A 14,603-nucleotide genomic window follows, 5' to 3' on the forward strand; every position below is an offset into this window, starting at 1 on the left:
ATAATAAGTAAATATTTTGTAATAAATAATAATAATAATAATAATAATAATATGGTTATTGCTTGCTTGCTTTTTTATTTATTTATATTTCTTATAGTTCAAGTTATTTTATTTTATGTATTTATTTATTTAGAAGACATTACTTATATTAATGTTAATGTTATTTTTCCTATTATTATTATTTCTATATTTTATTTTTTATTTATTACCATTTATTTTTTATAGTTTAGGTTTGAAAGTCTGACTCTGGAACAATTACATTATATAACAATTATAACACAATACAAATAATATAATAAAATCCATACATTAAGATAAAGTGGCCCAAAGTTGAAAAAAATATATATATTTTACAAGAAAATAATTTTGCTTAAAAAAAAAAAAAAAAAAGACAAAAAGTACTGTTATTGCTTGCATATTATTTATTTATTTATTTATTTTTCAAGTTTTAAAGTCTTGTTATTTATTTTTATTTTAATAAAATCCATGCATAAAAAGTCCTAGAGTGGGCCAAAATAAAAACACATGCGTAACAGTATACCCAGGTCTCATCAGGATTTTAAGGTTAAACCCCGTTACACTCATCCCTAAATGTTTTCATCCTGTCCCGGTCTCCCTTTGTGTCCTTTTCTCCGTCCTCTCGTCTCTCCCCTGCTGTATGCCAATTATAATTTCACAGATCTTTTAACTCCTCCAGTCCTGACTGTGGCGTATCCCATGATGCATCGCACCTCAGTCGGGGTGGTTCAGCGGCTAAATCATTAGCCAGACAGCGTCAGCTTCGGCTGATTAGGAGATATTGCTTAATTATTAGGCCTGTAATAACGGCCCGGTTCCATTCACATATCTTATGATACAGAGAGCGCGAGAGCATGAGAAAAGAGCCGTATTTTATTTCTCTGCCTGTTGATATTATGATGCCATACATCAGCTCCCCATGTGCAGGACTGCGTTACGAACGGTCACGCTAAATATCCCATTTATTAGCCACAAATGACCACAATGTAAGCAAGCAGAGTTCACAGAAACAACTGGGAGTTAATCTTAGATTAAGCGGTCGAGTTTTGGAGAATTAGCATAGCACCGTTAGCTCCTGCTGGACGATGACAACTACAAAAAAAAAAAAAAAAAAAAAAAGTAGTAGTAATATATATATTACTACTACTACTAAGTATACTATACTAATTTATTAACTTTATTATTTTCATTTTTATTACTATTGTAATATTACTACTGATAATAACAATTATACTGTACTAATTTATTATTCACTTTATTAACTTTTTATTAATTATTTTTCTTAGTAGTAAAATAACAACAACAACTACAGTAAATTAATTTATTACTGTTTTATTATTATTATTATTATTATTATTATTACATTATTTACCACTAATAATAATTATACTATTCTAATTTATGAACTTTATTAGTTGTAGTAGTAGTAGTAGTAGTAGTAGTAGTAAAAATAACAATAATAATAGTAAATTAATTTATCATTGCTATTATTGTTATTATTATTATATTATTTACTACTACTAACAATAATTATACTATACTAATTTATTTTTAACATAATTATTGTTGTTATTATTATTACCATTTACTACTACTACTACTACTAATAATAATAATAATAATAATACTACATTTATTTATTATTACAGTAAATTTATTATCATTATTATCATCATCATCATTTATTACGACTACTAATATTATGATAATTTATTATTACTTTGTACTACTACTATTAATACTAATAATAAAAATAATACTATTAGTAAATGTATTATTAGAGTAAACTTTTTATTTTTATTATTATTATTAATAATAAAATTATTAATAATAAATTTTATTATTATTTTTTACTATTACTAACAATAATTACACTATACTAATTTATTATTAACATTATTGCTGTTGTTATTTTTATTTTACTACTACTACTACTACTACCACTAATAGTAAATTAATTTATCATAATTTCTAGTAAATCAGTTAATTATTGTTGTTTTATTATTATTATTATTTATTAGTACTACCAATAATTATACTTTACTAATTTATTATTGTTGTTATTATTATTATTGTTATTATTATAGTAAATTAGTAAATGTTGGTGCTATTATTATTATTTTCATCAGTATTAATACTACTACTATTAATGATAATAATAATTTATTATTATCATTGCTATTATTATTATTATCATTATTATTGTTGCTGTTGTTGTTGTTTTTGTTATTATTATAATAAGGCACAAAGCTCACAGGGAAAACACCACCACCAGCACACAGTTATAACATTAAAGTGGTAATGTGCATGATTTATTCATGCCAAAGTGCATGCTGGGAACCAGAGTCCTGCTGTGTAAAATGAGCGAATCATGTCGGCTCACTTGGAGGTTTCCGTCCTCAAGTTTATCCCAGATGATGAAGTGCGAAGCGTCTGACCTTAGCCCCCTGACCGACGGTTCAAGTGCAGCCAAAGCGTGATATATTGGGTTTATTTTTAGCGGTGCATTGACAGCGGAGGTGACCAGATGAAGGACACATCTCTTTATTACGGTGCCACTGCTGTTGTTGATTTCTCCTATTAGACTCCACCGTCTGCCTGATCCACCGTGATGGAGAGAAGCGGAGCTGCGTTTACCACTCATTCGCTTTCTCATTTCAGAGATAGAGAAATTCCCCACAGTACGGCAGATTGCTGCTTCTCTTCAGAGGGCGAAAGATCATCTTTCAGCGCTCGCTCTCATATAAGCCCTTTCCTTCTCGCCCTGCCGTTCCATCTCTCTCCTCACCCATTGTTTGGATGAAAACGAAAAGCTATTAGCTTAATAGTTTAATCGGGTAGTTTAGGTACGCCGGCTCCTTCATGCTTCACCTGTGGCCTTGATTAAGCATTGTTTACTTGCGCCGAGTCTAACGCCGGCAGATTGGAGGCTGTCTCCGATGTCTAAATATAGCGGGGCGGTTCACGCGATGTCAGGGATGCTTCGTTCTTGTCAAATGTGCCATTCTGAGACGTGATGGCAGGTGACGGGAGTGTTTTAATAGTAATTTCTGCAGATGGTTGGAACATAAACAGCGTTCGAGAAACTCCCTTCAAGTTGAACCTGGAAAAAACTAGTAGTCCTATTTATGTCAGTTAGCACTGTACTTCGTTCTGCTAAATTTTTTGTGACTAATCCCTCAATATGCCACAAACACTGTCAATAGAGCTTAACCAGAATATTCCTTTAACTAAATAAAGAGTTCAGCCAAAATGTGGATTGTTTTTGTTTGTTTATTGTATTATGCTGAGTCTGAGCGGTCCAGCCATCAATCTGGGTGAACGACAGTAGTGTCAGCGACCTTATGCGGCCCATGGGACAAACTAATGTTCTTTGAGGCGAGGGGAAAAAGGGCTGGGGTGGTCTGAGAAAAAAGGGTGAGAGGAAACAAAAAAAAGGCTGTGCCAAAAAGCAGAAGAAATCAATACGGCAGAGGGGACTAGGTTTCAATTCATTCCGAAGCAGCACGGATGAATTCTTTCCAATTTCCAGCTAATATTGCCTTTCTGCACGCCTGAACTTTGCCTCGCCATCAACGCACTGTGCAAAGAAAAAAAAAAAAGACCTCCAGAAAACTGTCAAAAAAGCTGACGAGTGGAAAAATAGGGTGAGCAAATGACGAAGAGAGAAGACTGAAAGAGACAGGAAGCGTCCATCACTCCAAAAGTACAAATGTGCCAGATGAAACAAATAAGAAAAGAGGAAGGGAACGAAAGAATGTTTCATCCAATTCCCTTGGTGTTATTCACCGGTAGCCAGAGGGGTGAGCGAGAACGAACATGAAAAAGGGATTGCAAAACAATTCCCCTCTCTGGGGATGTATGGTATAGTAAAGGCGATGGCCCTTGACAGGACTAATACGGCACCACGACTGTACAGTGTTTTAAGATTGAAGATTGAATTTGAAGGATTATCCAATGTCACACCATTATTTTCCACTTGATTTCTGCCTGCGAAAATGACAACAAAAAAGTGGACCCTTTATTTCTGTCAGACCTCTCAGAGCAGCCTGACGCTTTTCAAATGAATTCAGCACAGCTCATTCGGACTCACTTCCTGCAGTGACAACACTTCAAAACCACCTACAGGCGAATTTAGATATACTCAAAATCAATCTTTCATTAAAGGACTAAATGGTTTTAACAGGCCTGTATAATTAAGCAAGTTTCACCTAACCCCTAAAAAATATACAGGTTTTATAGGGGTGTTTAAAGATCCACTGAAGTGCTTTGAAACACACTGTGTTCTAATTGTTAACGTAATTTAAACTGAAACAGGAAGATAGGGCGGAACATATCTAGCTGCCCCGCCCCCTTTTTTAAATAGCCAACAGAGGTTTGTTTAACTTGAGTCAGAGCCGTCGAGCTCGGTAAAGCCACATTTGACAGCCACAATCTCATCCATGTCGCAATAAAACAGCATTCTGCTTAGAATTCAAATGGATCCGATGCGTTTTATGGTCTGGGCTTCTTTCGCCCCAGCGGAAAGCATATTTACACTATCCTTTGCACTCATTCACCGTACAGAAAATACTAATTGTGTAAACAAGAGACAGACTTCAGCTGCAGCTTCAGCATCTATTTATAGTGTTGGGGGCGGGACAGGATTCTAAAGAGCATTTGATTGGACAGAAAGTTTGATGAGATAAAGTGCTGAGTGATGCAATCAAAATCGTTGTCCCATATTTGCAGAAGTGAGAGACTGTGTTTTAATGCTTATATCTTTTATATTCTTATATGCTTATATCAATTTGGTCATTGTTTTGAAGCAAACTAGCTTATATTCATACTAAATGATTGATTTCACAGGGATATTAAAATGGATTGCCTTAAAAAATACTGACGGTGTAAGATGCTTAAAAAACAGCATGACTTCACGAAGGTTCATTTAAAGATAACTTCTATCGTAGTTCCTCTGAAACCCTCCACCTCCCCAGCTCCACCTGTATAGATCTGCTACAGGTTATTATATATGCTACTTGCGCAGCAGCAGTATTTCTTACATATACACTGGGGCATATGTATTAGCAATAGCAATCAGCAATAACCGACAGCAGCAGCAGCGTAGCAGATCTATTCCGCCAAGACCAAATACATTAACATTGTCATATCCATTACCATTCTAAAATCTTCCAAGAGTTGTCATGACAGAAATTAACTTATACTTTCATTAAAACAATTTTTCCACTTCATTTCAAAGACATCCCTGTGTAAACACACCATCACAAACCCACTCACGTTGTCACGTGTCACCATATTCAAACAAAGCCACTATCAAGGAAACTAGGAATGACCTTTAAAAGCTGAAAGCTGTGTTGAACAACTAAGATGTCAATTTTCTGCAAATTTTGCCATCTGAAGATTGCATAATTGGTGGATTATTTCAAACATAGTGTCAGTATAACAGCTTAAACACATAACCGACAGATGTTTAATGCACCTTATAGTTTAAGAATGCAGTTTGAAGGAAGCATTAACTTTAATTACCCGTCCACTGCGAGGAAACGGTGACAGTAGCAAAACCACCGCTGCCTCCTCGTTCACTCTCTCGCACTCACACACATTCAATGGGCAGGTACCCTTCACATTGTGTCAGTACTTCCTTACTTAAAAATCAGTCATGATGGATGAGTCTTGATACAATGGCTACGGTTGTTGTTTTCGCTGTTCGTCATTTTAAATATTCTCTTTTCCTTCAAGAAATTGTGGAAATAGGGTGAATTACTGAGTTTGTATCTTAAGCGCTTGGTAACAAGTGAGGGGACAGCAGCTGTCACTGAGCTAGCGTGGCAGGTAACTCTGTAAACATCAGCTCTGCTGTTTACCTCGTTCCCATAATGCACTACAACATCAACTTTTGACAGCTGCTGGAGAAACGGCGCTGTGGGTGGGAGGCCAAAAACATTTGGAGAAGATATTTTCAGATATCAGTTAGCAAGAAATGAAAAGACTTGTGAAGGGTTTCGATTTTTGAGAATAAATGTGAGAGGGGTTTTTTTTCCTCCCATTGAGAGATTTGGTGCGAATTACCACTCAATATCTTAGACGCTTCTGTGTGCATGAAGAACCTGCGCTTATTGATTTAAATTCTCTGCCGGTGCGTCCCAAGACACTTGCGCTGACAGAAGTTACTGATGATCTCCCTCTTTCAGTCTACCCAGATCATCCCTTTCAGCTGTTGAATCGCTAACTCTGGTTTCTTTAACCCCTCTCAATGGCAGTTCACTTTTAGATACAAAAAACGTAAGCTACAGGAGTCCATTTCATACTTTCAACAGCTTTTCAAAGAAATTGTCAGAAATCAATACAGCTACTTTTAAATGGCCATCAAAGAACAAACAGGATGCATCATGGTAGTTATAGCATCTTCCAGCTAAATGGCTTTTAATAACTGAATCTTTAAAAAGAAAAAAAGAAAGTGAGCTACAAGCTACTACATAACCACCACACACACACAACTTGATCAGCAGAAGTCGACTGACACAGATTTCCTGATTTGACTGCTGTTGATTCAGTTAAATTCTTAGTCAATTCATTTATTATGTTTGCTTTGATTCACAAGCTTGCGTTTTATTTAAATTCCATTTTTGATTCATTTGGGTTTCGTTCAGTTATAGTGTTTTTTTGATTCTCAAGGTCCTAATTCAATTCAACTCTGGTTGGATTTAGATTATTTTGGGTATATCTCCATTCTATTGTTTTTTTTCCTGATTCGCAAGCTGTTGATTCAGTTTAATTGTGATGTGGATTCTGATCCATTTGGGTATATTTCAGTTATAATGTTTGTTTTGGTTCACGTGTTTTTGATTCAATCAAATTCTGATTCAATTCTGATTCATTTGGGTACATTTCATTTAAAATGTTCATTTGACTCGCAAGCACTTGATTCAAATACATTCTGATTGCATTCTGATTTATTTGAGTTATAATGTTCATTTGCAAGCTCTTGTTTAGATTAAACTCTGATTCAGTTTTGATTCATTTTGGTATCATTCAGTTATAATGTGCATTAGATTCTCCAGCTCTTGATTCAATCAATTCTTAATTATTTATGATTCGAGTTATAATGTCCATTTGCTTTGCAAGCTCTTGTTTAGATTAAACTCTGATTCAGTTCTGATCTATCTGTACATTGTTCAGTTATACTGTGCATTTGATCCCCGACTCTTGATTCAATTAAATTCTGATTTGATTCTGATTCATTAGGCTACATTTCAGTTATAATGTTCATTTGATTCACAAGCGCTTGATTCAATTAAAATCTGATTTGATTATGATTCATTTGGGTATATTTGTGTTATGTTTTGATTTGCAAGCACTTGGTTCAGTTAAATTCTGATTCATTTATGATTCATCTGGGTATAATTTGGTTATGTTTACTTAGATTTTTTAATGTCAATTAATTCAATTAATTTCTACTTTGATTCTGATTTATTTTAGTTATAATGTTCATTTAATTTGCAAACTGTTGATTAGATAATTTTTCTTTTAATATATTTAGGTATTCCTCAATAAATGTGCATATTGATTCCCCAGCTCTTGATTCAATTGAATTCTGAACTGATTCTGATTCATTAGGGTACATTTCAGTTAAAATTCTCATTTGATTGATAACCTCTTGATTCAATTAAATATTGATTCAATTCTGATTCACCTGAGTATATTTCAGTTATAATTTTTTTTATTCGCAAGTTCTTTATTCAATTAAGTTGTGATTTAATTCTGATTCATTTGGATATATAGCAGTTATAATGTTCTTTCTGATTCACAAGGTGTAGATTCTGATTGGATTCTGATTCCTTTATATTGATTATATTGATTTGCAAGCACTTGATTAAAATACAATTTTAATTTGATTCTGATTCAAGTTGTGATGTTTACTAGATTTGCAAGCTCTTGATTAAATTCTGATTCATTTGCCTATCGTTCAGTTATATTCTGATTTGATTTTGATTCAGTTGGGTGTATTTCAGTTATAATCTTGATTTAATTCATAAGATCTTGATTCAATTCAATTTTGTTTCAATTGTGATGCATTTGCGTATATTTCAGATGTAACATTTTATTTGATTCGCAAGTTCTTGATTCAATTCTGATTCATTTGGGTATATTTCAGTTATAATTCCCTTTTTGCTTACTTATGAAAGCAACTCTCTCTCTCTAAATTTGTAAATTAATGTATCAGAATGGTAACTTGTCTTTGGGAACTATTATTTATTATTTATCCATTTAGGATATTTAGTTAAACTGAACCATCTAAGAGGAACAGTATGAAAATATTCATTTTAAAAATAAATAAATAAACAATAACAATCATTACTGTTATAGTCTTAAAGCCTGAGACTATAATACAGTGAACAAAGCAAGCCGATCAATTTCACTGTTGTATGATACCAATAACATCAGTATGAGTTTGTGGAGAAGGCAGATCTCGGCAGTCGAACAGCACTTTCTGACAATTGCGTCATTTTTAGCTCTGAAACTGTATCGGAGTGCTGACTCAACTATTCTTATTGGTCTGCAAAGATCATGTAACCTTGCTGAAATATCACGGACACAAACACCCCACAAGAAAGTTATCATCTGTCAGACCAGTTCCACAATTTATTGCTGACTTTCCGTTCAGGTCACATACAGTACTCCAACTCCTCTACCAGTGCAGGTCACGTGATAAAACAATTGAAATATGTAACAGGCTAAAGATGAGTCTGCCTGTCTCCAAAACGTCTTGTCAATGATATTACAGATGGAAATATTTCAAAAATATCTTCCTTTTCCTTCGAAGAAAGTAGCGAGCACCTTTGAGCAAGTTCTGTACATCAGTATTCAGATGGAAAAGCTGTTTGTTTGAAACAGACTCTCCCATCAGAACAGCAGGCGTCTTCCACTCCAACATCCACATCCGCATCTACCAGCACTCGCTCCCGTGTGTGCGCACATGCTGTTTCCTTCATTAAAGACAAATAAGTTTGACGTGATCCAACAGCGTACGACCAGATGCGAGAGAATTTATTACCTAAAGCAGATATAAGAACAGCTGTGTAAGTGCATCATTTTTCACATTAAAGTACTTGCTATAAAGCAGTTTAATATTCAGACACGCTATATATTACTGATGCAATTAACTAATAATCATTACTGATGAAAATCGATGGGGGTCTCCTCACCACACACATAAAGAAACACACAAAAAATGACAGTGGCATATCCACTGCATCCACTCTATCTACCTTTTCACTAGCGGTAGAACTGCTAGTAAAATTCAATCAAACATGTACCTGAAACAGAAAAAGGAAAGCATATTAACTGTCATTTCTTCAGATGTACGACAGCTGGAGTGGGATATTTCCCAACCAATCACAGGTTTAATTTCAGTTTTGGACAGGACATTTTCCACATTTTCACTGCAGTGTAAATATTCTTCACTGCCAAACATGAACATATTTGTGTATTCATACACAACTTAAACATTGTGGAAATACTGACTGCACCAGTGTTAATTCTGATGATCTTTGCAGATGTTTATTAAATTGAACTGTAATGCAATAATATTAAATTTAATTCATTCCGCCTCTGCTGTAGACTTGCTACACAGAGATCTTTTATTATGGGAAACAAATCAAATAACCATTCAACATTTAACATCTGCATAAAACTTTAATATATAATTTTATATTATGTAGAAGAATGGAATTTAATGTATAATGTAATATGTAATATTTATAAATTCTTTATAAATACTGTATTTTTTTATAAATTCTTTTTTATTTAAATTTTATAATTATATAAAACAAATTATATATATTATACAATTATATATATATATATATATATATATATATATATATACATATATATACACATACATATATACACACACACACACACACTTCAATAAAATATGCGTTTTGATTCTCTAGGTTTTGATTCAATTGAATTTGAAATTGATTGATTCATTTGGGTATATTTTAGTTATAATTCTCATTGACTCATGAGGTCTTGATTCACATTAATTGATTTAATTTTTATCAGTATATATTATAATATTTGTTTTGATTCACAAGTTCTTGACTCTTAAGTTCTGATTCAATTCTGATTCATTGGGTAAATTTACTGACCCCAAACTTTGAACGGCAGCGTATATTTTTACAAATTTTAAATGCTGTTCTTTTTAACATTTTATTCATCAAAGACATCAAAGTTGCAAGCTGTTGATTAGATTTTGTTTTTTCTTTTAATCTATTTGGTATTCCTCAATAAACGTGCATTTTGATTCTCCAGCTCTTGATTCAACTGAAGTCTGAACTGATACTGATTAATTAGGGTACATTCTCCACCCCTAAAAAAATAAAAAATAAAAAAAATATTAATTATAAGTATTTCCAGCATTGATAATAAATCAGCATATTAGAATGATTTCTGACTGAATACTGGAGTAATGATGCTGAAAATTCAGATTTGCATCACAGTAATAAAGTCTATTTTAAAGTATATTATAACAGAAAATGACAATTTTAAATTGCATTAATATTTCATAATATTACTGTGTTTTTTTTTTAATCAAATAAAAGCAACCTTGACGAACAGAAAATAATTCTTAAAAAAACTAAAATGTTACTGATCCCAAACTTTTGAATGCCAGTGTAGATAGATAGCTATTTTTGCATGAAATATCCCTTTAATTTGTGACCCTGGACCACAAAACCAGTCTTAAGTAGCACAAGTATATTTGTAGCAATAGCCAAAAATATGTTGTTTTTGTAAAAATTATAGATTTTTCTGATCTTAAGTAAAGATCATAATCCATGAATATATTTTGTAAATTTCCAACCATAAATATATCAAAACTTAATTTCTGATTGGTAATATGCATTGCTAAGAACTTCTTTTGGACAACAAAGGCGATTTTCTCAATATTTAGATTTTTTTTGCACCCTCAGATTCTAGATTTTCAAATAGTTGTATCTCGGCCAAATATTGTCACATCCTAACAAATCATACATTAATGGAAAGCTTATTTATTCATCTTCAGATGATGTATACATCCCTCACCCTTATGACTGGTTTTGTGGTCACAGTTACGTACTGCATACAGTATGCAGTTATGTAATCAAAGTGACACCCATATTATTATTAATAAAACTAATACACAAACCCATCATTTAGATACTGTTCAGGACTATGATTATAAAGAACTGGTTACATTGCAAGCCATCCCAAATAAGCTATCAGCTTCGAATTGAGTCTTGATTCTCATTTACTGTCTTCTCTCTCTGGGTGAACGATCCACGACCCCTGAAGCAGGTTTTCGTAGCGTGCATTTTCTAAAACGTTCTGATGAAGACCATCATCCATGATCTAATTTTATGTTAATGAAATTGCATCAATTCCAAACACCTCAGCAGGAATTTAATAATCAGTAGTAACAAGTGAGATTACAGCTTTTGAAGAGCCTGCGATACTAGTCGCGTCTCTCTCTCCTCTAATCTCACACATCAGTGCTTCTAGTGATAGTGTCTAATTGAAGCTCTAACACACATCCACTCACTTGGCTAATTAACTAAGACCCCTCACGAGGTGTCCTTCATCCCCAGGCTAGGATGAGCTAAAGAAAACCGAAATGAAACGCACTCCCCTTGCTGAGCTTGAATTTAACACCCAAAACGGCCCATATTTCACCCTCTTACTGCCTGACCAATACTAGAGACCCCTGGGGATGTACAATTCTCCCTCAGACAGAGATCGTGATTTTCTCTCTCGCTCTTTTAACAGGAAGGTTCACCTTCTCTCTTAGTACGAGACACTGTCCTCTGTCCTCTCGACTCCTGTGAGATTGCGTTTCTATCTTTATCCACGTTTCATTAGGTCTATTCGTCTCCAGCGGCGGGGCCGTTCTATGTATATTCACCGGTTATTAGAGAACACTTTCGCGGTCGCCACGGTGGTCTAACGGCGGCCAATTACGAACGCTGTGCCAGTCTCGCGCGCTGACCCCTGTTGCATTGTGGGTCCTCCCAGGAGTGTCGTACATCTCTGCCGTTTAGTCGATGTGGATTTCTCACGGCTACACTAAATGCCAATAGTTTGTGTTAAAGCACCTGATTAATGGTGGGGAAAATGGTCAGAGATGTGAAGAGAAAAAAAATGTTGAAGGAACAGTCATTTACTCAGTCATGTCAGTGGAATGGAAATGGAAATTTAAAGCCGAATATTCAGACATACAATGATCTGCAAAAAGAAGAAAAAATACTACAAAAAAAGGTCCAAAAAAAGTACTTGCATGCTGTGCTCCAAAGCTTTTGAAGTCATACATACTTTATTTTATTATCAAATGTATTTAATGCTTTATTGTTACAGCTTAAAAAAATACTTAAAAGACATAGAAATAAAAAAAATGCTTAGATCACGGAAACACTACAAAATAAAATATACATATATTTAACATGTATTAATACATAATTATTACAATTAATACACTAACAAAGCATGGAAAAAAATTATATTAAAATAATGTATTAACACTAAAAATGTGTTTTATTAATACTTACATTAATGTATTCAAATATTTAAAATGTTTTAAGACTATTTTATAGTGTAAAAATTATTAAATAAAATATTAAAGTGAGCATATATATATATATATATATATATATATATATATATATACATACATACACATACATACATACACGTGTTTTCACAAATATATAATAAAATTATTTATATGTATTTTATTACATAAAAAATACAATATATTAAACGTATTTAAGAGCATTTTATATAATGTAAAAGATTAAATAGAATTATATATATATATATATATATATATATATATATATATATATATCTCACAATTACATAAAATTACAAAAAAATTCAAATAAATAACTAAAAAAAATTTTATACATACTTTAATTTGATATATATAAATATTAAATGTGTTTAAGACAATTTTTACAATTTTTAGTGTAAAAAGTATTAAAATAAAAGATGTGTGTATATAATTGGGTGCATTAAAAAATATTTATAGCATAATTAAAATTCAAAAGGTTTCGCAAATATATAGCACAATTATTGTATTTACGCATATTTTATTTTAAGACAATTTTATAGTGTAAAACATTAAAATATTACATATATAAAAATTCACATCTATACATTTATTTAACATGTACCACTTAAAGTTGATATATTAATATTACAATTAATACACTGACAATGCATCAGGTAAAAAAAAAAAAAAAAAGATTTATATTAAATTAAATGATTTTATTTAACAATATCTTAATGGATGCAACTTTATTGCATTGCTATAATTTTATAAGACATCAAACGTTTCTTAAAATCTTGTAGAGTGCACATTTATTTTGCCTCATCAGAAAGTTGGTAGGCTACTAATGGCATTTGTGGACACTGACGTCAAAGTATGGACGACTTGAGATGGATTGAATAAAATGATGTGAGGTTGATTACATGATTATGTAAATTTCATTTCTGATGAACAACTTCTATGAAGAAACAACGCTGAAAGTATGGTTCAGCACTAGCAACAGAAGTCTCAGGTTTGAGAATATGCATGCTCTTATAATCACTTTGGATACAAGCATCTGCCAAATGTGTAAATTTTTAAAACAATAATACATCAAGGGTGTGTTAACTTAATTGAAAGGCTCCAGCCAAATCAGTTTCTTTTCCCTTTCCCATTATCTCTGTCTCTTGTCGCTGTCAGAGTGGCATAACCTTGCAGAGGTTAATTTGTTTTACGGCTCACCCTGCGCATCAATCAGGGGCCACGTGCACGTCCCCAATTACAACCCGGCTCTGAAAAACACACATAATGTAACCACTGTGATCTCGCACGTCCAGATATCCCATCGCACGTTAAATCACACAAGAACAAACCCACATCAAGAGCTGCTTAATCGGTTCCTCCATCTCACTCTCCTCCCCGACTGAAACGAGTGGGGAAAGAGAGAGATAACTTTCATGTTTATGATAAGAAGGCAGATCGAAAATAATGATCGCTGATTGATTGCAGTTCTGTGATGTCAGCGGGAGAAGAAATGTCTCATTAAAAGTGTAGGAGTGAACGCAGGGAGAAATCACGACCTCAGACTACAGAAAAAAAAATCATTTCAAAAATATGCGACACTGATATAAAATGACATATTTGGAGGAAGATGACATGCTCCGTCATCTAAAGTCATTTTAAACAGTGTTTAGCTAATTACTTGCATGTAGCAAATACTCTTTTGAAAGGAATCTCTCTATCCATCCACATATCTATATAGAATGATAGATAGAGCAATAGATATAACAACAGAACGATAAAACAAATGACAATGATATAGACAGACAGAACAATACATTGAACGACAGATAGAACGACCGACAGATTAGATAGACAGATAGATGAAAGAATGAAAGATCTATCTATCTACCTACCTATCTTTTTTGTCATTCTTTCCACTATCCATCCATCATTCTTCGTTTATTCGTTTGTTCTTTCATTCCTAGTCATTCAACTATCTATCGTTCTTTCTATC

The 14,603-nt window shown here is 33.0% G+C and overlaps 1 long non-coding RNA gene across 1 annotated transcript in view; it reads right to left on the minus strand.

Moving 5' to 3' along the window:
* Positions 1 to 8,711: 8,711 nt before the first annotated feature.
* LOC127163899 (uncharacterized) overlaps positions 8,712 to 14,603 on the minus strand; it is a 103,856-nt gene continuing 97,964 nt past the window's right edge. The window contains exon 4 of the long non-coding RNA XR_007827552.1: positions 8,712 to 9,073. This is a non-coding gene — a long non-coding RNA (uncharacterized LOC127163899). The remainder of the gene's footprint in view (positions 9,074 to 14,603) is intronic.

This window comes from Labeo rohita, chromosome 4 (genome assembly GCF_022985175.1).
Source record: "Labeo rohita strain BAU-BD-2019 chromosome 4, IGBB_LRoh.1.0, whole genome shotgun sequence".
NCBI lineage: Eukaryota > Metazoa > Chordata > Actinopteri > Cypriniformes > Cyprinidae > Labeo > Labeo rohita.